Source organism: Columba livia, chromosome Z, assembly GCF_036013475.1.
Source record: "Columba livia isolate bColLiv1 breed racing homer chromosome Z, bColLiv1.pat.W.v2, whole genome shotgun sequence".
Taxonomy (NCBI): Eukaryota; Metazoa; Chordata; class Aves; order Columbiformes; family Columbidae; genus Columba; species Columba livia.
Window position 1 is genome coordinate 38,243,511 of NC_088642.1, and position 26,521 is coordinate 38,270,031.

Sequence of the window (26,521 nt, forward strand, 5' to 3'; positions counted from 1 at the left end):
TAGAGGAGCACATTAGGAGTTAGTCTTTCTGTATGATGGGCCACATAAAGGGACAGAATTTGTATTTAGTATAGGAAAAGTTCTTAGCACTTGAGTATGTTTGCAAAGGCATTTATTTCTGCAATGAGGCCAAATTCTCAAACGTCTATCTCAAACTTACATGCCTAAATTTTAGTATTATTTATAAATACTTTTAAGATGTGCATCTGAGGTTTTCTGATTATTTTGTTTCTCATTCACTCTGGTTTTTATTTTAACTTTTTTACTCTGTAGCCTTTATGAAGGATTACTATGTCAGAGTGATAAATTACCTTTCCAGTGGTCACAAACTCATTCTTTTATTTTCCTCTGCAGATTTTGCACTTCACTGGGGTTTGCATGGGTGCATTCAAGGGTATGTTGATTTGCAGAGTTCAGCTCGCCTCATGTCCACAGTATTTTAACATGAGCTCACAATACAGCTGTAGCACATGTAGGAGCTTTGGGCCATGGCAGAGGAGAGACACCTTGGACCTTCACCACTGTTTTCTCTAGTTTGCACATGTTTGTACTTCGGTGTGCAGAACAGATCCTGCCACAGTAAAAAACATAGATTTTCTTGGCTTGATACCGCTTGGCCAAGATGTATTTCTGAATTTGGGAAATGCAGCCTGTCTGCTGGAAATTAAAGGAGGGGAATTGTCTGTGGAACACAAAGTGACAATGAAGGTGCTTCTTGTCACTGCTATAGGGTCAGAGGTGCAGGACCTCAGTTAGAAGTGAAACTGTCCATTTGTGTGTTATAGATTTACTAGCTGTGCTTTTGTCCCTTCTGATTTCAATAACCCACGTAGAAAGAATTATCATGGGAGTAATGGAATCCACATCTTGAGGATCACTAGTTTCTCAAGCTGATTTTACCTTTCATTGACTGCGGTACTTGAGAGGAAAACAGGATTTCTCCCAAAAGTAGGAAACATGCACAGAAACTGAAGCAAAAAGACCTGATGATAGGGAAGGTCTTGCTTATGAGAGAATGGAGAAAGGGGAAAAGAATTGTCCGTGGCTAGATAAAAAGTGGGAAGTGTGTTCCATAGAATTAATTAATTCCATCGAACCTGAGCTCCTGTTCATTTCTGTGCACTAAGACTCACCTGTCATGAATGTACTGGATTCCTCAGTCATTCAACATTATTGCAGTCATTTTACTGCAGTCATTTTACATATTACTGGGATTTTGAGAACATTTTCAGTTGATAGTTGATACTAGGTTTTACTGTTCGCTTAAAAATGTGTCTATTTATGCTAATAAGGATCAGTAAGACATCCAGCAAAACAGCTGTGATACTGACTGGTTTTTGATACATTATTAAGACTAATTGATTATCATTGTAATCTTTAGCATATCTCAATATACCAGGCTGGCAAATATATTCATCTGATTGTGATATCTGAGCTGAAAATGCAAAATAGCCTGGAGTAAAGTAGAATTTATAAGCATAGATTATGCTTTGTAAGGAAGTAAAAATTATGCCTTAGATTAAAAATGTGATAGCAAGTGAATATTAATTAGGTTAACAAGAGTGTTGCAGAGTGAAGCAAAGCTTCCTCCTTTTCCTTTCTTCCTTTTTAATTTATTTCCTCATACTTCAGTGTAAGACTTTCCCACATTTGTTTGTGGTGCTTTTAGGTTAAAAAGGGAGCTCCTTACAGTGCTGCAAGCTCAATTTGTTGTTGAACTTTTATCAAAGCAGCTGCCTCTCCTCTGTAAAGGGAAATGAGCAGCCATTATCTCCCTTAGAGGCTTTTCAAGCCCTCCTGTCCTCTGCACTTTTGTATCTGCGGCAAGTAGAGGAAATCAGCTGAGAAACATATGCCAGATTTATTGTGGGATCATTCAGATTATTCAGGCTCCACCAAAAAGCAGGTAAGTAGTGTCTGAAGCTCTGTGAGGCTGTGACTGGGTAAGACCATAGAGCATACTGTGCTTTTTTGTTTGATAATCCGGAGGGTGAAACATAGTTGTCTTTGGTTTGGAAATTAAAATCCTGACACCAGTTTTAAATGGTAACTGTACACAATTTCTTTGAGTATTTTAAGCATACACAGAGCTGGCAACCAGATTTCTTGCAGCTTGATGGAGTGCAGCTGCAGATTTTAAAAGCCTTCTCTGAAACTATTCAACAACGATTTTTGATGGTACTGCGGTTAGTGGAGTTTTGATGTCTGGGGCAACATCATAATTGCTCGGAAATTCACTGTAGAAAAATAAGTAATGCTGCTAATGTCCAACAAAATTTGTAATCATTTGAGATGTTAATTAAGCAATAATAATAATAATAATAATAATAATAATAATAATAATAATAATAATAATAATAATAATAATAATAATAATAATAATTGCAGTAAATAAAGAAAATAATTATAGCAAAAACTGTTATTGTTGGCCTGTAATCAATGCTATAGGTATACATGTGTGAGATAATTTAATGCACTCTAGCGAAGGCTATGAAGTGTGAACTTCGTCATTTTATTAACTTAATTATTTTGTTTTCCAATGTCTGCAATAAGACAGTATGCAAAACTACCAGAAATACATGCTGTCTGCAATAGGCTTTTTTTTAATCACACTAAAATACTAAAGTTTATTTTGAAGCCTAAGAGATTAATTAAAAATCGCTACACCCTGGTAATGTAGCCATAGGCAGCGTTACTTCCTCTGATATTGTGCTGCCCAGTTTTGTTATATTATATAAAAACACAGACAGAAGAGGATTCGAAGACTAATTCAAGTATGTGTGCATACTAAGAGTTGTTAACTTGTGAGGAAAAAAAAAAGTTCTGTTTCATTTACAGTACAAAATTATTAATTTTATATTTTTTGTATGCAATGAGGTATTTTTTGTTTACTTAAAAAAATTTCTAGAATAATATCTTCATTTATGTTTGTCTGGCATGATTTTCTAAAATTCCATTTTTAATTAGTGATGTTTGTTACATGGTGACATATTAGGATGCTTAAAATGAGTTTAAAAGTTTCTTTCCATCCAGCACATTGTTAAATGCTAAATTATCACTAGAATTTACCTATACTGACAAGAGAGACTGAGTTAGTGTAATCTTTGAGATAAACAACTGTTTGCCCAAGAACACGGAGAGAGTGAAGTTAAAGCTGACATTAGTTCTTCATATCATTTTGCCCATTTGTTAAACAATAGTTAATTAAGCATGGATTGTCAGTGTTGTCTTTGAATTTCCTGCCTTTTGTTGGTTTGTGTCACAACCTTAACTTTACTTGAACATAGGCAGTTTTGTATTTAAGCTTTTACTAAGAACTAGTAAGAAACCTAGGCTTTCTCAGATATGGAGAGATGTGTCAAGAGGATTAGGTTGATGTGAAGATATATAGCAGTGAGCTAGGGCAGCGAGCACACAGAGAATTGTGTAACTGTCTTCTCAATTTTATGCTCTAGTTCTGGGTTTTATTGATATCCTTAGTTCTGGGAATTTGTTTTAAGTAAATTATTACTTATAAAGTTTATAGTGGTGCAGAGTCCTTTGCACTCTGAAACACAAAAGTGAGATTTTGTGTTCAAAGATGAAAAGATTTGATGAAACTAGCTTGAGAAAAAGGACTGGATGTTTTAAGCGCCTGATCTTGCAATAATGTTAAGTGTAAATTTCCTAAGAATTACTTAAAAATCACATTCTCACCAGTAATGAAAGGTAAAAGTCTCCAATTCTTTACTTCCACTTTAGACCTGTGGTCTGTGTCTGTATGCGCATAAAGTCATGTCAAGACAAGCTTTAAATTGTAGGCCTCCACTAAGTCAGGGGTGGGAGGGGAGAAAAGGTTCGGAGCTGTTCAAAGTCAGAACTTCGTACAGCTACACCAAGAGAAATCGCTTAAGAAATTTCCAAAAAGACAAAGTTCCCAAACTGTCATTAATAGGAATGTGGTTAGCACAGTTTGAGGAGTATGCTTATCTCATAAGGATTCTTGCCAGGTAACCTGTGAAGATAACAGTTGTCTCCATAGTTGTCTCGCAGAATTTCCATTACCTAGTAGTTCTCGATTTTACCTAACTTAAAAAGTCTCTGTTTCTAGTTGTAAAGTAATTGCACAAATCTTTTTAGATGAAATGGTTGGCGTAAGGACCTGAGATGAACTGTGGTATTTTGCTGATATCTTTCAGAATTAATATTGGAAAAGAGTTCTCTAGATATGTAGCCCTTCTGTTTTCTAGAATTATGGCTATTCCTTTTTCATAATGATTCTTTTCATCATTTACTGATATGTTTACTGCCTCTGAGGGTACATGATTTTTTAAAAGCTTTTCTTCTGTGAGAATGTTTGCTGAAGCAAAAATATGAGTTTCAGCAAACTGTAATTGAATTATATATTTTTTTATTTTAAAATGTTATAGCTGCACATAGCTTTTACAAGTAGGTTTCTGGAGGAATAAGGTAGTGTTTATACTGAGTCAAGTCCAACTGTCACAAGACGGAACATAACTGTAAGTTGCATTTTTTTTCTTCATAACTGGATTACGGATTCTTTCCTGAGAAGCAAGTTACAGTTAACAATATTAAAATAGTTTTCCAAGATTCTGTTAAACTCTAATGTTCTAAAATTCAGGCTACATATGCTTTCTATTTTGAAATAGAATATTTTAATTATTAAGGTATCAGGTCTGCCTACTGAATAATACAGATAAGTCCCATGACAGTTGCTCAAGTTTTCTCTACAATGTTTGGCATTTGTCATGCAAATCATAAAGAATAAGCATACTATGTATTTTTCCTCACAAAAGAATGTTTCGTTTCTGCTTCTCACTTGGATTAGCAAATCTCTCTAATGCTTGACCTCACTGAAGCGATTTTTTCCTAATTTTAGCCTTTTAAAATCTATTTTTAAAACACCATGTCTTTTGTACAGTATTAGTCAGAAGGGAAATAATACTTTTTTTGTAGGATAAATCCAGCACTTGTGGATAGACAGAATGGAGCAGGTAGTGAATACATTTTTGAGTTAAGAAGATTTCATCCTCACACATTACTGGTTTACAATATCTTTCTTCATTTATTACATTCAATTAAATATAGCTTTCAATTTCTTTTTCAAAACTATTTTGAATTGCTGCTGTCTTGAGTTCCAAGTTACCCATATTCTCAGAATCAGTCTTTCCCCTATTGTTTTCTTATCCTGTGCATATTTGTTTCTGTTTTGTGCTCTTTTAATGACCCAATGCATGCAAACAGTGATCACACTGAGAACTATGTTTATGGTTGTAGGGAAGCATACAGGTAATCTTGCAAGGACCAGGGCCTCTGTTACCTTCTTTTGTGGTTATGTATGTTACATATATATGGATGTTTGTATATATATAAAATAGTGGTATTATATTATATTATCTAATTACTTTATATATTTATTGCTGTATACATGTGAAAGAAAAACAATATATTTATTGCTTTCTTATAAACTTATTGTCCTTTCCACAAAAGCATTTTCTCTCTGCTTTTTATTTTGTAACTTAATTATTCAAAAATCTAAACTCACTGAAGTAAATCAGCAGGGTTTTTGATATTTACTGTCAAATTTTGAGGTTCTTTGCTTACTTTTAAGGTTCCTTGTTTGTAGATAGGCTGCAACTTTAACTCCAGTAGTCTATGAAAATTGATTACCTGAAGAATAAGTAGGTGGGAAGCGATCTGTACCCTGTTGCATGCATTGATGGTACTTACTTTGACAAAATCTCTGGCAGCTAGTGAAAGTGGTTTTATTTGCTTTTATATTAAAACATTAATTCTTTCAGAATTCTGAAGCAAATGTTTCTATAGAAACTCTGGTAATCATAAGGATCAGTGGAAGCTAATTCTAGCAATAGGGATGAGTTATAGAGTTTTATGTAGTTTAACAAAGCAGCAGTACACAGCGTAACTTACTATCCCTTCCTCCGTTTAAATGATGTTACGGTTTATGTTGGAGTGTGCAGTGAAGATATGGAGTCTCTTCATGTGTTCCAAAACCTCTGTACCTTTCCCTCTAGCTAGGAGAAAAATTATATAGAGCTTTTGTAAGGATGTTTTTCAGCTTGTTTGTTCTGATTTTTTATATTCCTTTGATATTGTTGTTTTAGTTTGGAGTAGTTGTTCACATACTGCCTTGCATGTAGTGACACCTAACTTTGTTTCCTTAAGGGATCCTGATGACAGTGAAACCAAGAGGATAATAATGTGAGGAAAGATAGCTGTATATTCATGTGTTTTGAAATTAGAACCCTCTCAGAGGATATCATTTTTAGTTCTCTTAAGAGTGTTCAAGGAGTGCACTTTAGGGCTAACTTTAGTCACCCATCTGGAGTTTCCAGTAGAAATTGTTAATAAGAAAAAGTCAAATTTAAACTTTATTAGAAGTAATCCCTGAAGCAGAAAAGAGCCCTTGAACAATCTGTAAACGCTATATACAATTCATAACTCTTAAAAAAAAAAAAAAAAAGGCATAAGTTTCAGCAGTATTCCTATTGTCGTGAAAATTCCATGCAGTTTTCTTTGAAAGTTGATTTGACCTACCACCGTGCATCTTCAAGACCCATACAGTGAGATAAATTACTCCAATAGCATATTTCTCCATAAGCAGATAGTTGCAAATCCTTTGTCCTATAGTGCACAATAAAGGATTTTCTCTTTGTGCAATGAGATAAGACAAATTTCCAAACTATTTTTGTGTCATACTAGAAGGTGAATTGTCTCATTTAACCTGTACCCTCAAAAATAATGTAGTATAGTAGCAGAAACTGGATATAGATGCACTTTTGAATCATCAAGATGAACAGTGCAGAGCCTATGATTTGTATACAGTTTGTTCCCAGGTGGTTGTTCTAAATGTGGAAAATGGAGATACGTTGTACTTTGTGTTTGCATTCCCTTGTACAGAGATCCACAGATACTGTTCCCTTAATTTAATGTCTTCTGTGGGAAGCTTAGTGATTTCAGTTGTTATTTCAATTCTTTGGTGACAAACTTGGTTGTAGTTTATCAATCATAATATAAAGTTTTATTTTGTGCTGTGTTTTCTCTAGAGAGAGATGCTTCTGGTAATCTTAGGAAAAACCCACCTCATTTCTAAGTACCAAAGCACAAAATATATTTCTGATACAACAGAAATTGAAATGGCCACAACATCTGCCTATGTTGCCAGAAACACATTTTTAGGTTCTTGTTTATTCATTTCCTATATTTACTGTGTTCAGAATCCATATTATAACACTGAACTTTCATTTGACCCAGGACCCAGCTTCTGTTCTTGTGTAATATTTGTATTTCCTGTTTTGTATGACCTTTAAAAACATAAGGGTTTATTCCTTCAGTGCACATATTAACCCCATATTGAAAAGTGTGCTAGCTGCCTCTTCAGTGAGCTACCACACAGCAAAAATATTTTTGAAATTATTATTGCTAAAAGCTTGTTGTTTGCATCTGGTTTAAAGTGCAAATAAATTATTACATTTTACTGTGTAATTATGATCATTTTATGAGCATTAGGGTTATTGCATTTTGGCTTTGTGTTTTGATAAACACTCTCAGACTACCAAAGAAATGTATTGTCATTTTACATTTTTGCCTTGTCTTTTGTATCTGTTAATTTCACACTGCAATGGAGAATACTATTCCCAACAGAACATTTGATTTGCAGTCAGAGGTAGAATTATTTGATAAAAACAACTGTGAAACTTGTATTTAAGATGCATCTATTTCTGACAAACACCAATAATAATAATTAACACATAGTTACTATAGTCCAGTTTTATTTTTTAATTCGTTGAACTTTTGAATTAAATTAAGGTTTGCCCCTAAACCAGTTTATTTATTGAATAGCAATTACCAGTATACTTCAAAAAATCTATACATTAGCTATATTTAAAATTATTCTTGTAAAACCTACTGCTAGTCTCACTGGGGATTACTTAAGGGTCCCTCTTATAATTCTAAATTTAAAAGCAGCATTTGTATTTTTCTTAAGTGGGAGAAAACAGAACTCAAAAAGGAAAAACAGAAATTTGCTGAATCTTTTTGCATTTAATCAGCTGTGATACAAAACTCTGGCTGATATATGTAATCATACCATATTTTAAAGTGGCTGTGCTAGATTATAGTTGCAATTTTATTTCTTCTGAATTCTAGGAGCTTATTTTATGATCCCCTTTTTCACACACTATAAAATATATAATAAAAAATATATCTTAAAATTAGTATGTTACTTCAGTGTTACCTAATTAAAAGTGATTGCTTTTTCTTCAGGTGGCATCCATAGGAGAGATTTTCGTGTTTAAATATTGTAACTGTCATTTAAACTTCTTAGCAAGTAAAATAGTTGTTTGAGGATAATTACGCAGACTAAGTCTTTAAAAATATTATTTTTTGGTGGTTGAATTGCCTTTCTATATTCTGGTTTGTGACTACTCTTGGCTGCTTGTTGAGTTTCAGTAATACTCAGATTACTGAAGGGAAGGCTCATTTTGACTCTAACGTGACTTTCTGCCTGCCTTAAAAAAATATATGGAGTACTTCTTGTGGGTACAAATAATGCTGTTATTTTTAATGCCTAAGTTTACCAAAAAAAAAAAAAAAAAAAAAGAAATCATTTCCATAGTCCCAGGGATAGTATTAAGAGACTGAATACTTAGAAACATTATTTTTTCTTTAAATGCTTGAAAAAATACTGATATTGATGTATTTCACTAGAATAGAAATAAAACCAGATGGCTGGTTCAATAGTTATATGTTTTTAAGAATGGAAAAGAGAATTATATTCTAAAGCTATGGCATCTCTGCATTGTGGTTTATTACTGAGGCCTTATTATGTATGCATATGTTATGTTTAAGCATGGCATCTGTGGCCAGTATTTAAATTTCAAGAAGTAGGGTCTGTGTCATTATTTAATTTGTATTAGTTTGAAACATAAATTATGAGTCAACAGCAAAAACAGTAATACAAATTCTAATAACATGGATTTTTATCAACTTGTCTAAGAACAGACAATGCATCCAAAACATATTCTGTGTTAGGTAATGAAGTGGAGTGCGTGGCGTTTCTGTTATGCATTCCTTTAATGGTGGTGATTCTGGGTATAGCTTTGCTGTCACAAAAGCATTTTATTTTTACTTATGTAATGAATTATACAAAGAAGTTCATGTTGTCTTTGTAAACTGTGAGTTCTTTGAGTACAAAAGAGACCAAATACTGTTCTGTTACTGATGTATGGGACAGGATGCACTTCATAAATAATCTGAAAGGCAAGTAATCATTGTGCTTTCAAAATTAATAAATTGACATCAAAATTTCAGTTTGGTCAACTTCAAAGATTTGAAGAGTTTTCTAGAAAAAATTAGTCCTAAAGTAGCTTTTAAGTTATATATTTTAGTTCCTCATAAGTCAAGTGGGATCATTTTAGCTTTTGAAATGTCAAGTATTTTTCCAAAACATTCAGACAACAAGACTGCTTTATTTGCAGTTCTCTTTGGCTTGGTGCCATTGCTTCTAGATTTTAGCTATACAATACCAAACCATATTACTTCTAATTACAAGGTGCCTAATACAGAAGTGTAGTAAAGTATGTCCAAAAATACATAGGTACAAGGTTGTTAGTACAAAGAGAAAGCAATACAGCTAGATAAAGGAAATTATTGAATGATCCTAAAACTTTTCAATAATCTGATGGTATTAACACTTTTTTTTTTTTTTTGGTCCAGATCAATGTTTTGTTGGTTTGGGTTTTTTTAATTTTTTAAAATCTAATTTATGTTATACGTGATGAATGTACTCGGGAAGTTTAGGAACTTGGTAGTTCTGCCATGTATGGGTATTAGAATGAAGATGAAATGTGAAAGGAATTTTCCATGCTACCAGAATTTGAAAACACTGAAACTGTAGCTTATGTTTTGCATATATCATTATAATTTGAAAATGTAGTAGCAGCATCTCTCTCTGCTTCAAGTATGGAAGCATATATGTTCCCAACCTAAACCTCACAAGCCACACTGTGTGGTCATTGACCTTTTTACCTCTTTTGGTGAGCTTGTGAGTCAGTGTTGATTCCGTCACTTTCATAACCACAAATACAAGTCAACTATTACCATGGCAGTGTACTTGTAGGAAGAAAAAATGTGCGTTATTTTTGCACTTGAAATGAACCTGGACCTTAGTAAAATTGGAAATTACAAATGTTAACAAATACTCATTAAAAGAACCTTCTATTTCTTGGTTAGCCAACCAATTGCTTTTCCTATCAGGAGTTTATTATGCTGCATGTTCATCACATTGAGTTTTTCCTTAGGCACATTTTTTGGTATTTCCTTTTAACTTATTAACTTATTATTTAGAGGAAAAAAAAATAATGCCTTCTGAATTAATTATATTTGTTTTCTTTTGCAGTTACCTTGAATTATCATTAAAAGTCAGTGACAATGTTGCCTATAGGTTTATTTTAAACCAATGGGGATTGGTTACGTTTCATTTTGTTTTAATAGTAAACAAAATGAAGAAAACTCCTTATATTTGAGCAGCAATACAGGTTAAGGTTCTCTAATATCCTAACCTACTAGCTGTGCTCTGCTATGAAAAGTGAAAGAGAGGAGATCATGGCATTAATATATGATGGGTGCTGCCTAGTAAAAGAATGCATAGTATAATTGACCTAAATGAGTTGCTGATCTGGTGCAACAAATCCCGAATAATGTGTATTGTACGTCTCCTGTATTCCTCTCACTTTTGATCTGAATCCCTGCTACTTCCCTAGAAGCAGAGGTTTGTATCTCTTTTGACCAATAAAGTGGAAAATAACAGCCAAATGCAACCTTTACTGTTAGCCTACAATTGGCTCTTTTCCTCTACCACCATAGAACTTTGTCTTACTCAGTGTAGCAGTTTTTCTTAGTTAATGTTAAGGAGGAACAAAAACAGTGTAACAGCTTGGAAGCTATTTCCAGACCCAAACTTAGGGAGTTCAGGTCATGTGGCATTGCTCTACCTACATTTTAGGAGCTTGGTCACATAGAGGAACCCAGAACTGCTGATTGGGAATGTGATATCCTTCAGGTTTTTGGGTACTTCAGATGGCCAGGCAGAAAGATGCCACTAAATGGAAAGTCTTTTGGAGTTACATTTTTAAGGAAAAATGAGCACAGTAACATGTTTAAAATTTCACTCCCTTCTCTTTTGTTTGTGCATTTTAGTTGCATCACGTTCATCAATCAGAGTCACAGTGGCTGGTGTGTTTTGTGCTGAATCTGATGGCACCAGCACATGCGAGGAGTTCTTTGAGCCCCTGAACTGGAATGACTCCATGTAGGGCTTTTTCTTTCTTTCGGGGTCCCCATGGGGCTGTTTAGATATGTATATGCTGAGAAAATGGAAAAAAAAAAAATGCTGGTAGGGAATTTTCAGTGAAAAACGGGTACTTAATTTAGGGTCATACTTCCAGCAGCTACTAACCTGTAAATATGTGAAGTGATGCTTGTGTCCATCAGTGAAAGAAATTATAATAACCACAGATTTCACTTTGACTTCTTAAATGATCTCTATTGCTTCTCTTTGGTACTTCAGGAACAAATCAGTTCTTTATTTTGCATAGATGTAGTTCAACAATTTTATATAAACAGAACATTTTTCCTCTGTCATGCTGTGTTCTTGTCAGATAATTAAAAGAGGAGGATTAAGAAATTATTCTGATCAAATGTTATTATTACCAAAAAAAAAAAAAAAAAAAATCTATTTTGTCCTTTAATCAATAAATGTACAAGTACACCTTGAAACTAATACTGACTGCAAGCTGAAAGAAGCCTAATTTATTGAGGTCTCTATTCCCCCTGCAGTCCATAGTTTCTTATGAGCTATGGTTTATGACCAGTGACGTTTTGCTAAGGTTTTGTCTGCACAAAATCTTTCTGTGATCTTATGTAGAGGAGTTTGCCAACAGCCGTGTGTTTGCACTTGTATGTGTTTAACCATACCTGCATGTACATGTACAAACATGTACACCAAAAAAAAAAAGACCTTGAATGAATGATCTTTCATTGCATTTGTTTCTTATATAATCATAATTGAAAAGTTGCCTTTAGAATATAGAAGTATATGCAGTATATACAGAAGTAGTGCACATCTTACAATGGTATCTTCAAGGGAAAAGAAAGATGATTGAACAGCAACTAATATAACTTTTTTACATATCTGACTTATTTATAATGCAGCTAAACATTTTGTTAGTCAAGTGCACAATTAGTGAATTTCTTCGTATGTGTTCCTGTTATTTTGTAAATCAAAATAAAAAGGTCAACAATATAGTTTTTCTGGTAAAATAAAGGACAATTCGATTACTTTCTGCTAATGCATAATACCATTTAATTTGATTTTGGGAAGAGGAAGATCTCTAATGGAAGGGAAATGAACTGTATAAATTAGGTGTGCCCTCTTATGTTTACCTCTATTCATGCAGTAGTAAATATTGCTGTAGTGCCAAACAAAGAAATAGCAATACTTCAATTGTAAACAATTTTGAGAAATATATATGAAATGTGCAGTCACAAAACCTGTTTCCAGTTTACAAAGTGCTTGAACCTAATTGAGTTTTCTGTATGTGCTGTGGTATTAAAACAAATAAATTTTTTAAAAAAGTAATTCTAAAAGCTCAACCCATCACACAAAAACCCAGTTCCCCAGTTCATGGAGATTTGATTAATAATATGGGTGCTGTAGAAAGAGATTTGTTTTTTCCTTCCAGGTACCATAAAGAAACCTTGTAATACTTTTTTTAGTATAGCTGCACACAGCTCTTTCTCCAGATGGGTGAAATTACCTATCCACACATCTGTGCTCTGTTCCTTATGTAAGATGCTCATGATTCTCTAATCATCATAGTTGCAACTTGGTGAATTGTCACTCATCTGATTATGAAAGATTTCTGTACTAGAGATTTTGAAGCACCTCGCAGTTTGCAGATAAAACGTCCAAATCTTGAATCAAGATTTAACAAAGAGGCATTTGTGTAGTTCCTATGGAAAGTGGCTTAAAACTGCACACAGAAAGTTAAGCTTAATACTGTACTTGATAATGGAGCTACTGACAAGTCTTTTGTTGAATGAAAGGTGGTGCACATCAGATTGTGAAAGATGGGAAGCCTTGTTGTTTTTTTGGCTGACATAGACTTTAAATCTTGAACATCTGATGATATCACATAGGGGATAAAAGCAGCTTTAGATGTATGGGAATGAAAGCAAAAGAATTGAAAATAAAACCAATCAGTCACAGCACTAACATGTACAGCCACAGTTTAGGAAAAAAATCCTTGGATTTTTTTGCTGTCAGCTGGAACCTTGATGTGTTCTGGAACTCAGAAGAGATTCTCTTCCATTTCAAAGTTTTAATTGATTATATAAAGTATTTTCAAATTCTGCTACACTGAATACAGAGTTTATGGTAAATTTCAACTCTATTGATGATCTTGAGGCAAGCTCGATCTGTTTTGCAGACGTTGGCCTTCACTGTTATATTCCAAAATGTTTGGGGGAAAAAAAGGAAAAAAATAAAGTGTTAACTTCAGCCATTCCAAATTTTGCATATGCATAGCTGAGTTTCAGACACTTCGTATGAGGAGTTCCACTGTAGGTGCCCTGTTACCTACGCCTGGTTCTATTAACTTTCCTAATATTTTCGTAAGTGCAGCATAGGTATTTTGTATCTCTTCCAAAGTTAAGAGTGAAACCACCTTTTCTCTGAAGGGCCAAGCAAGATAGCAGGCTCTCCTAGAAGCCACTAATAGGTGCTGGTGGCCCTTGGGAATGACAGAGAAGAGAGGTTCAGGGATTTGATTGCTTCAGCAGTTTGACTGGCCCACATGGAGTAGTTTGAGCATGATGTAGTTTGAGCCAGGGGAATGTGGGCTGTGACATGAGAAGCTCTGAGGTGAAACCCTCAAGAAAACTGGTGAGTAGGGGGTTCTTGGGCTGGAAAGTACACATGTATTAAAGCATAGATAATATAGCCTCAGGAACAGGAGAAATAGCAGGTATGGATGGTAGAGGGTCTTCAGCAAGGGTTAGGGGATGCCCGGGCCACCTCTTTTCTTGGGAAAAAGAATACACACAGAGGCAAGTGGCCTTATCCTTCTTGTTCCCTGTACAGCGATGTTAATTCCCAAGCATTCAGTTTCCCTGTTGCTACCGGAAATGTAATAAAAGTGCTTTTAATAAGCACACCATCTCGCCCCCCAAATTTAAACATTTAACTAAGCCTCATCTCTACCGTTATTAAATTATTTTCCAGGTGAAGATTGAGAACTAGAAAATGGTATCAATTTGCAACGATGGCACATGCATCATATGTTCAAAAGCTTTTCTTAGAATCAGATACTTTATATGAGAGGTGTTTCTAGGGGTTTAGAAGAAAAGTTGCAGAGAGTCATGTCTGTGTTCTGAAGCCATGGAATCTCTTGATGTCTGATGCATTGTACAGCCAGTATTCATTTAATTTTAAATCTCTGTGTAACAGCAAGTATTTTTTTCTTAAGAAAAAAAAATCTTGGTATTTTGAAAAAAAAAAAAAAAGAATATTCTAGACCATCTGGTACAAATACCAACAGAAAGAAAATTACCATGCAGTGATGGGATGTTGGAGTAAAATATTTACAGAAAGTCAGACACTTTATTTTTTTTTCATTCTTCATGACTGTTGTAAATTCAACCATATACATTCAAAAACTCTTTAGCTACATTTCCACTTTAGACCTGCTCAGTAATTTAATAAGTAGTTTTGTGTGGCTAGATATGAAGAATCTCTACTGTCTTTATATTCTTAGAGTGGAAGTTATAAGAGATGTCCATCTCTATTTTCAATTTACAGTGACATTACAAACTTAAGCTTTACCACACGTGCTTGTTTATCAACTACATAATTTATAGAGTAACCTTTTCTGCTTACTCTCTGTTGGTTTTGTTGTTTTCAAATTACGGTTTCTCTAATTTGCCATTGTTACCTGCATATTTGCAGGAAATTATCGTAGGTTTTCTAGATTTAAACCAGTTGTTCTTTAGATATGCCCAATGCCCTCAGTTTTAACTCGTTCTTGAAGGAGAAGAAACACCTATTAAAAATGGCTTTTTTGTGATAAGAGAGAAACTTTGGGGATTTAATTTGTTCTTTCCAGATACATGCTCGTGTCTAATTTCAGCTTTCAATACGTGGTACTTATATTTACCTTTTCCAAGTGCATGTTTTCCATCTTACCGTTTAGTGTAGGAGCAAACAAAGCAAATACTTCCACGTTTTAGCTGTGACAGTGAAGACAGAATGCATCTGAAGTTGAGTTTTGTTTCTGTTTGCAGACAGCAATAGAATACAAGGTACATTGTTCTGTTTTTATTTACATGTGGATTTCATTACCAGAAAATCAGTAATCTTATTAAAACTAGATACAGTATTTATGGGTTCTGCATGAACTCTTGGGCTTGCAACTTTTAAGCAGACTTCAGAAATACTGTTTGTGTCATCCAGCATTTCAAAGGTGTTTTGTGAGCTTCTTGTGAGTATTAGGGTCGTCTGTTTAAAACTGGAATTAGCTAACAGACATTTTAAAACACTTCTGTCTATCCAAATAGCATCTGAGCACCAAGAGAGCAATATTGATTGATAAAATATTTGTTGCTCTGTCTAGAATCTTTGGCACCAATTCATTGTTCTTACTGAAGAAAGGATAGGCTAAAATTACATAAAACTAAGTTAGGTGGGAAAAATAACTGCATTTGTGGTAGGGATACATAATATACTTGGAGCTGTTTTATGTAATTATGAAAGTATGGATTGCTCTTTTAAAGTATAAGTAGTCAGAGTGACATTTTAAAGGGAAAATGAAGATTGAAAATGAAAAATGGGTATAAAAGTGATGTGATCCAGAAAGCTCACAAATTGATCTGCTACTGTAATAGTTTAAATAGAGAACTAAAAGCTTCTTTCTAGTTTGATTCATGAGCAAAGGAAAATTTAGTATAGGAAGATATGAAACATTAGAAAAAGCTCTCTCTATGGAAAGGAACCTGGGAAATGATTCTCTGATTGTCAAGCTCCAGGAGACGTCTTTTGTATCCTGTAGGCACAGGTAAGCCTCAAACTGACAGCAGATAAACAGGGAAAACTATGCACAAAAAACATGTCTGCATTGGGCTCCAAATTACGCAGTCTGGCCTGCAAAGTCATCACTTAAGAAAGAAAAATTGACACAACCGAATGTAAGAAGCTTTTCAAATGTGTTAGGGAGAAGTCACCAGGACAGGACTGAAAACAATGAGCAGCAGAGAGAGGGATCTATTTTCTTTGCTTCGTGGAAATTAGCTTCTTGAAGTTTTGGTTTTGAATATCATAGAAGACTAGAATTATATGGCACTTATCAAATCCCTCACCACCAGCAAAGTGAGCATTAGAACATATGGTATAAAGAAGCAGACAGTTTTTATGAGAAAGGCCACGATATTTTGTACCTGGAAAATCCTTTTTTCGTAGTCCCAGATGCTAGCTACACTGTACAGGCACAAAACCATTTATTCATCCTGCCTAAGTGCTTCTCCGTTTTCTTGAAAACTGACATCTGTTATTTCCTCTGAAGATTCGCATTAATTATTAGGCCAAGACTTCTCCTTTTCGTAACTCTGGCTTCTTGCAGAATTCTAACAAACTGAATGATGAAGCAGGTTTTTGTGGTGTTTACACTTGAAAGATAAGGTTGCTTGAAATGATGGGACTGGAATAAAACCTTGAGGTTTTATTCTTCAGGTCTTTTTATTTTCTTGTCTATTGCAGTGGAAGCACAGTTCTAAAGTCTTTATGCCTTGACATAAAAATCAAAGTCTGCCTTCCTGCCATGATTTCATGGTTGTCTGTGCAAAGTAGAACATTTTGCTCAGTTTCTAGTATTTTCTTTGTGCAGTGAGTATTTTTAGTCGGGTTGTTCATTCAAGCCCCCTGTTACCACGTTTGCCTTCCACTCAGCCTCTTTTCATGTGGGTGATGCCATTTCCTAGATTTCTCTTTTGCTGCCTCTGGAAGGAAGGATAAATTATGCACATTTTGAGATGCAGAATAACTGTCTACTCATGGAGTTAGTGAAAAATAAGATTCATTTTGCTCTCTCTGTTGAGAGTAATTTTTGGCTTTCTGTACCAGAGTGAGTCAAAAGAAGGGGAGAATCAAGCCTTTGGGAGAAATAAAGGTAGAGACCGAGAGAAAAGCTCTGAAGAAGCAAGAGGTATTTAAAGGAAGGTGGAGGAGGGAAAGAAGGAGGAGGTATAGAATAGATTACCTGATTGAAAGAGATTATATTGTGCTTTAACATGTAATCTAACCTACTTCTCTGCTTTTGAATTGTTTTCCCAGACTTGTTACTTACTGGGAAAGAGAGATTCCAAAATTGACTGCTGTCACTTTTCCCTTTATTCTACTTATGCTGAGGAGAAAAAAAAAGGAATAAAAATTTGATGTTTGGGTTTATTTATATCTCTTGTAACTTACATAATAGAAAGTGTATGTCCTCTATTGTTCCTAGTACTTTCCATGTGCTATTCAAGGAGCTTTAAATGCTTTATGTTCTCTATGTGTGGGACAAGACTGATGATGCATACTTTGATATGCAGGAAAATTGTCTACTCAAGAAGTTAATGAAGCATAAAGTACAATTACTAAATTTACACCCTGAATTATTTTGCTATAGCTTTCCTAGTAGGCAAACCAGAAGAATTTTAGAGCTATCTTCCACCTTCTGGATCATTACTGTATCGTGGACCATCTGCAAGGCAACAATCTGACCTACATCATATGTAATGAAATGGTTTAATATCATCTGTTAGTCCTAGCATATAATGAACAAAGCCTTCCACAGACTGGAATCATAATATATTTTAAATTAATGTTTCTGTGTTATGTTCAAAAATAATAAAAAAACCTCTGTCTAACTTTCATAAGGAAATCTTATGGAACTACATGAAATCTGGAAGTGAAGATACGAAAGAAAACAATAAATCAAGTATGAAAGCTTTTTGTAATGTTTTTCATTTCAAATGCCTAAAAGAATTTTCTGCAGAATTTTTATTTTGTTGTTGATGGTCTTTTTTTTTTTACGAACAGCTGTCACAGCGTATGCTAGGATAAAGCCTAAACCCCTTAAACAAAGCTTTAAAATGGAGTGGTAACTTAACTGGTCAGCAGCCTTTTGATTTCATCACTTTAATATCTCATAGTCTCTAGGGAATACAGATGCATTAAATTGAAAAATGGTATGATGATTTTATCAAATAAGCAGTCTAGTAATTGTGAGGCTTCCATGAATGCTTCCAGTTTTCCAGACATGCAGTGATTCTTCAGCAGAGTTCTGCCTTATGATTTAGACAAGTAGAAAAGCATTTGTTGAACTGGCAAGGAAAAAGACCAATTTCTAGTATTATAGAAAACATTTTTCATACAAATAAATGATCTATACTTAGGTAGCAATTTATCTGGCATTGAAGAAAACAAGCTGTTTTCAGGATTTTTTAGCAGTTGAAAAAAATGATTAAAGCTAAAGGTCTTCATGCATTGTGTTCACATCACCAGTCCTACTTCTGTTTCCTGTAAACACAGTTCAGGAGAACATCTGTGTTCAGGAAAATATGGAAAAAACAGCTGTGAATAGAGATGGATCTAAATGCAGGTTTAAATATTATCTGAAAGAAATGCTACTCAGCAATTATTTACTTGCATGTGTTCAAGTAATGATATAATGTGAGGTACAAGGAAATGGAAAGAGTTAATTAGCAAAGATGAAAACATAGATGCCTGTGTTTAGATGTCTTGAACTCAGTAGCTGACACATCAATTTTATATCTTGTTTTTTGTTTCAGTGAATATTATTTTTGATGTGTGATAGGTAGTACAGGGCTATGAGGTTGATTAGGGACTGGACCACCTTATGAGGAGAGACTGATAGAGCTGGGTCTGTTCAGCATGGAGAAGAGAAGGCCTCAGCCTTCTCAGCCATGGATAAGGGGATCTTATCCATGTTTCTAAATATATCAAGAGTGGATGTCAGGAGGATGTGACCAGATTCCTTTCAGTGTTGCCCAACAATGGGATGAGGGGCAACGGGCACAGACTGAAGCAGGGGAGGTTCCATCTGAACATGAGAAGAAACTTCATTACTTTGAGGGTGCCAGAGCACTGGAACAGGCTGCCCAGAGGTGCTGTGAAGTCTCCTTCTCTGGAGACATTCAAGACCGGCCTGAACACATTCCTGTGTGATCTGCTCTGGGTAAACCTGCTTTAGCAGGTGCAGGTGGGTTGGACTAGATGATCTCCAGAGGTCCCTTCCAACCCCAACCATTCTGTGATTCTGTGGTTCTGTCCTATCACTTGCTAACTTGGGAGAAGAGATTTTATCAAATATTCTCTATAAATATACTCTGTTTTGTTTTTTTTTTTTTGTGGCAATCGTAACTGCAAAACAGCTTTGCAAAATTGTCAACATCATTCTTTACAAAAAATGTCTAAGAGCATTTTTAGAATAAAAATATGTGTGGACTCATTTCCCCTCCTACCCAAGCAAGCCTGCATACTGCATGCAGAGTCACCCCAGGGCTATCCTTCTGTAGCATCTTAAAACTTGTTTGCGTAGCTGTGTCCGTAGATATTTTGTTCCATGAGCACATGGTCTCAAATGCATACAAGCGTCTCTCCATGCTTTCTTATGCAAGCTAAAATTCTCCTTTTTACCTGTCTATATCATGCTTAAGCAAGACAACCAACCTATCCCACTACCTATTTATCCCTTATTCTGATTGTGTCACATGTACACCATCTATTTAAGTTGCTACTTGTATTCCTCCATAGGAGAAATATTTTCTGTTTTATCCTGTAGGATATACTGGAAAATATCTAAATTGTTATTCTGAATATTGCTCAGGATTTGGTTTCTTGCTGTAGGGAAAGATTAAGAGAATCTGCTAAGAGAAATTGGATGCAAGACAAAGACTTAAATAAGCAATTTATCAGCAAACAAGTACAGTACACAAGTTAGCCATACAGAAGTTAGCTGCTTGATGCCAGCAGTTATTTTTTAGCTTATTTAGAGGTTCTGTAGGGAGCATACTGTCTATTCCTCATACATGTGATACTTAGCTTCTAGTAGTTACCTAGTATATATATGACCAGCTTCTACCGTTAACTTTGCACGGACTGCTAATACTATTGCTGTCAGGGCTATATGCTGTAATGATATAGGCTGTCCATACCTACTTATTCTCAGTGCAATAGCTGTTCATTTTGTTTAGGTGGTCCTTTATGAAAATAGGAGTGATATCGACATGCAATAGTAGGTTTTTCAATAATATCTTAAAAGCTGCAGAAATAACTTCTCACTTTAACCTTACTAGCAGTCTACTTTTTGGAAGTAAAGAAATAATGTATAATACCAATTGATAGTTTATAAGCCTGGAACAGTTGATGTTACATCAATAAAAAACAGCATTGTAAGTAGTGCTCTTTGCCACATTACTATGTAGTTTGTAATATAAAAGGAGAAAAAGTTCAAGAGGCCAAACTGAGATGCTTCCTAGGACAGTCTCAAACGTATCAAGGAATGACACGACTTCAGAGGAGTCAGACTGTTCTCCAAGGTAACCCAAGAATAGTTACACCATCTGTACCTCATGTACTGGATTTTTAGTTTCCTCTTCAGACAGCCGGCAACATGCCAGAACAGCCCAATGCCAAAAGTAAATGGTTCATCATCCCTAAACACCCTTAATATCAGCTACAGAAGTGTGTAGAAACCTTTAAAAACCAGAAATCTGATCAGAAGACTGACATTTTTTTTCAACAGGTTTGGTCACTGGAGTTTATCAGTCATCTTTATCCTGTCGCAAGAATTTGTGATAAACATGTTTCACATGGATAGACCTAGTTTCATGTGGAACTAGAGGGCATTGGTTTGTTTTTTAGTAATTTTCTTTTTGACTCTTTTGACTTTAAATTGTCCATGTGGTTAAAAAGAAACCTGACATTTGCAAAACTGCTTGAGGAGGAATTTATTTGTACCCCTGGTATAATATCATAGTGGGTTATAGTATTCTTCATGTTAATTTCTTCTAGTTCCATAATGAAGTTAATTTGCTCTGGTTCTACGATTGATTATGTTTCTTGGATGAAGGAGGAAGGGCAGCATGAGGAGAGAGAAGTTGTAACTCTTCATGTCCTAGTTTAAACCTTTTGTGTGTTAAACACTGTAATTTATTTAAAATTAATTTACCAGAGCTTAGAATGTATCTGTTTTGATTGGGACTGTTTCTGTGATAGAACAGTCTGAAATGGATATGGATGGAAACTTAAGTAGACATTAATTTTTTAATAAGTTAGCATTCTGGTACTTTTGTCCAACATCTTGTTCTGTAAGAATGATCTCTGCTTTTAATGACAGTGCAGAATGTTCGTATGATTGTAACTGCTGCATGTATAACCTATTTTGCAAGACGTGTGCACTGGGCCAACTGAGCAAGAAATGTTAACGTGACCTTTTTATTGTGTATTAATTAACCAAGATTTGAGTTTCAAATACAGAAACCTCAATTGACTTAATCCCATGATACATAAACTACAGAATTCAAGACAAATTCTTAAATGTCCTAAGGCTACATGTATGATTGTAAGCTATAGTAGTAGGCCTTTTGTTTGGATAATTTGGGTTTGTCTCCTTTTTGAGTCTTTCTCACTTCAGTTTAATGTTGTAAGTTACTGGAATGTTTTGTAAACTTTATTTTTCTTTCCCAAGAATATGATTACAACTGAGTTAAATATATGTGGTCAAGGTTATTTCAAGAGATGTCTGTATCCAAAAATGTTATAAAGAGCAGATACTTGGGAATAAGAACTTCCGTCTGATGCTGTTACTTAAGCATTGCTCGATTTCTGCAGATTTCACTTTTAGATGTGGAACCTCAGTACAGCTTAGCTTAGGTCCTGTGTTTGATTTCATCAGTCTTCTTACACCAAAACCAGGGGAAAATTGTTATGCAAGGAAGATGGAAAGATGTTTGGTGAATCTGAAGAATATCAGCATTGTAGATGGAGATACTTCTTGAAAAATACGTGTTTCTGTGAGTAAATTTGTCTGACAACTTAATGAGGAGCCATCAAAAGATGTTTGAGTGCTGCTTTATATCACATTTTATTTACATTCTTCACAAATCTTTGAGGTAGTGCTCAGTTAAGCTGCTTTTATTTGAAAATAAAAACTTGGCAACTAAAAACATATCCAAGATCTGAAATGTGTAGTCTTCTATAATATTCTTTCTTGCACGTGTCACAGGAAAATAGATGAGCCTGGTATCAGGCCCTGAAGTTTTATTAATGCTAAGTATTTTGAACCTGAAAGAGAAGCTTCAAATAATCTGTTCCTTTGTAATCCATACCCAAAGAGCAGTTTGAATACAGGAGGCATTTTTCATTGTTTTGGTTCACTTTTTATTACTTCCAGCAAGTCCCTGTCATGAACTAGGATCCTGCAGTAAGGTACTGCAAGGCCAATGTTTACAATTTAATCTACACAAAACAATAGAATTAATAATAAAAACAAAGCAAAACAAAAGGTGGATTGTCATTATCATGGTCATTAAATTTTACACTCAGAAAAAGCAGATGAAAGTTTATAGGTGGGAGTAGTAGTAGCGTCTGTTACTACAATATCTTAGCATTCATAAAATATGCTTCAAATAACATTTTATGAAACAGTAGCTTTAGGATTGAAATTTTGCCATGTTTAATATTCATTGCAGGCTAACCCTTTTACATTGATCAAAATGGTTAATTATTTTGAAGGACAGTACAAGAAGAAAAATATTGCTTTCCTTGTTTCAAATGTTTTATAGACCTTTTTTGTTTGAAATAATGTGACACCTGTGGACTTTGGAAAAGGGACTTGACATTTAGAAGAACATGGTCTTGGTATCAGAGACTACCCTCCTCTGGAAAATCCACTCAGTTAACTTCTGTTATAAATCTTTGGAGCATTTCAGCACATACAAGCTTCTAGAATTTGCAAGAGTGAAAAATCTGAAGCCTTATTAGTATTAGGCTTAAGTCCCCACTGCTCCGTGAGCTGGCCAGACCTCTCATGGCCACAGAACAAAGAACAAATCAGGGAGAGCGCTTCAGCACAGAACTCATCCTGCCTTGCCTGCTCTCCCCGTTTGTGGGCTGAGCTAGGGCTGGGCATTGTAATTGAAAGTAGCGCATTTGTATGTTCTTTGCTGGCAATAACCCTGTTGCTGACAATTTGGTATCGTGACAAAGAAAGCTCTGTTTCCAAAGCTGGGCAGCCAAAATTCTACTGAAGGGAAGGAAATGGGAATAGGAAACAGTTCAAAGAATTGAACTGGAAGCTGGAAAAAAGCAGAACCCAGGAGTGACAGAAAGGAAGGTTGAAACTAAGAATACAGTGATAAATTAAGGAAGGATCAAAACCAGCAGAATTACGACCATAACACTAGATAGTCATCTTGGGAACAGAGGGGAGACCGAGTGTTGTAATGAAGAGTTCACAGCTGCATTCAGGCAATCCTGACTCACAGCCATGCTGGCTGAAGCAGGAGGAAGCTCTGAGATTTAAATAGTAAGGTTTGTCCAGCCATGCCTAAGAGTGAGTTGGGTAGGAGGTGTTTAAAGAAGAGGAAATGGGCTTGATGGGCAGCCAGGTTCAAACGCTTCTGAATCAATTGGACAGTCTTCTGTGCCAGCTAATAGGGAACATGATATGTATGGTGAACGTGAGATGGGAATGCATGATCATGCAATTCTCCTTCCAGGCATGATAATACAGTCTCCTTAGACAACTCACATTACTTAGAGTGAACTGGTTAGAGCTGGTAACTCTTGATAGTCATTCTCTGGGTGCATGTACATGTATACATATATATGTGTGTGTGTGTGTATAATCTTGTGAAATCTCTCTTGTGGCTATGTATGTGTGTATATATAGGTGTATACTCTCATAAAATCTCTGATGCAGCCCTACCTCAAGTACTGTGTGCAGTTTGGGGCACCTCAATATAAGAAGGACATCAATCTATTAGAGTGTGTCCAGAGGAGAGCAACCAAGATGGTGAAGGGGCTCAAGGGCAAGACTTAGGAGAAGCAGCTGAGGTCATTTGGCTCATTCAGCTTGGAGAAGAGAAAGCGGAGAAGTGACCTCATTACAGCCCACACATTGTTCACAGGAAGCAGCAGAGACAAAGGTGCTGATCTCCAGTCTGTGGTGACCAGTGATAGGACATGAGGAAATGGAATGAGGCTGCATCAAGGGAAGTTCAGATTGGACATTAGGAAAAGGTTCTTCACTGAGAGGGTGGTCAGTCACTGAAACAGGCTGCCCAGGGAAGTGGTCACAGTACAAAACCAGTCTGAAGTTCAGGAAGTGCCTGGACAATACACTTGGTCATATGGTTTAGATTTAGGTAGTCTTGAGAGAAGCAGGAAGTTGGACTTGTGATCCTTATGGGTCCCTTCCAACTCAAGATATTCTATGATTCTATGCATCTACAAATATTTATGATATTAGGGTGGATAGAACATAAATTGTTACAGGCTCCAAGAATGCTGGATCTCGCAAAGAGTAGGGCCTTACTGAGATGTGCTGTGGAGCAGGCACCCATTCTCACCAGGGGTGTTGGGTAGGAAATAGCTGGTTTGAAGTTAGGACAGCTCTTTGACAAAGGAGTACTGACTCTTGCTTTGAAATCTTCAGGATATTGGTGGAGATAGAGCAGCATAAAGTCACTGCCGTCTTTTTAGAGTGACTTGGATTGAAAGTGCTGAAGATCAGGTACTACCATGTGGTTCTGGGATTAGGAAGCATCGCCAAGAAGCGTCAGTGTGTTGGCAGCCAAAGGTGTTCAAAAATTCTGTCAAGCCCTAGATGAGGGCAAGGCTTTTCTTGCTCCTAGGAAGGTGTTTGCAGCTTGGTAGCCAAATAAGTATGTAAAATCACTATGAATGACTTGAAGATGTGAAACAAGCCTGCCTGTGTAACTAGTAATTCCTTTTGTTAATCTAAATTGTATCCTGTATCATTAGAAATTCATTTAAACAAGTATATGACTTAGCAAAAACATACTTTTATAGTTTTATGTTAGAATACAGCAACTGTCAAGATTTTCTAAATTCCTTTTTGCATACCTGTCTCTTGTGTCAGGCACTATTTGCCCAGAAATTAGGAATACAATTTAATTGTGCAAAAATTAAAGAGGCTTATCTAAACATGTTTAATACTAACAATCCAAACACAGTGACATTCTTTAATGTCTAGCTAGGGTAGCATTCACAGCTCCCTGCCTATCTATTACCACAGGTACCAAAAGATGGAAGAATACCAAATAGTAGGACTTTAAACATGGCAAAACAGATCTTAAACTCATGTTTATCTTCTAAAATATTTTCTGTTTCTTTTGAGTAAATACAATGCCCATATGAAGAAAGTAGAAAGTTTCTTTGTTCCCTCATGTTTCCATCATATTTTCCTATTGGGAATGTTAATAAGGTTGTGCAGGACATTCCTTTGCTGTTCAAGAGTTGTCCATAGTACAGTGCACTTATTTTTATATATGAAGGTGTTTTTCATTAAAAAGTTGTTAGATAAAAAATAGAAGTGTGTTTGTATGCTCTTGAAGCATGTCTGGGCTTTAACTGTGAAGTGGTGCTGTACATACCAGGACATTACAATTTATGATGCTTATGATACAGTAGCTTTCTTTTTCCTTCTGACAGAAATACATAATCTGATGTTCATTTGGGAAATTTGCTTTCTTTCCCTGCAGGGATATTTCAATACAGCAAGTAACTTTTAGCCCTAGTTTTTCTTCTGCTTTTTAAGTAAATAGATGGCAAACAGCCTTCTGCATTTTCCATTGAAATATTTGTGAAAAAAACACCATTCACTGTTTAGGGAGTGCTTACCCTAAGGATGTTGCATCTTAGGGTGAGCTTCCTAAACCCACTGTCCATGTAGTTAGGCTAAGTGACAGACTTACAGCTAGACTTTGGATTAAGGAATGGAAGGTTACTTTCACAGATAAAAGCCTCAACTTTAAACTACTTTCTGGAGTTCTTAAGAGTCTGTGGGCTTGGCTCATCATCAGTTATGTGATGCAGGAGAAGTGGCAAACTGCACTGTGGGTCCAGAAAGGCTTGGCTTTGGGGATTTAAATTGCATTGTTACAACATTTGGAAGGTCCTGGTACAATATAGGAAGAGGCTATTGAAGGGCTTTATAACCCACCTGACTGGTGCTTTGTTCTTGGCAGTCACATGATATTAATTTATTGAATATAATATTATTGTGATAATATTGTCATATTATTATGATAATATAGTCATATTATTGATTCTGGTCATCTGCCAAGATACTGATGCTATGGCAGAATTACTTTTCTACCATATGCAGGTATTACAGCATGAAGCATTTTACAATATTTG

The 26,521-nt window shown here is 35.4% G+C and overlaps 1 protein-coding gene across 1 annotated transcript in view; it reads left to right on the forward strand.

The window, feature by feature from the left end:
- Positions 1-26,521, forward strand: part of FBXL17 (F-box and leucine rich repeat protein 17) — a 295,611-nt gene that overhangs the window by 197,712 nt on the left and 71,378 nt on the right. The window lies entirely within an intron of this gene.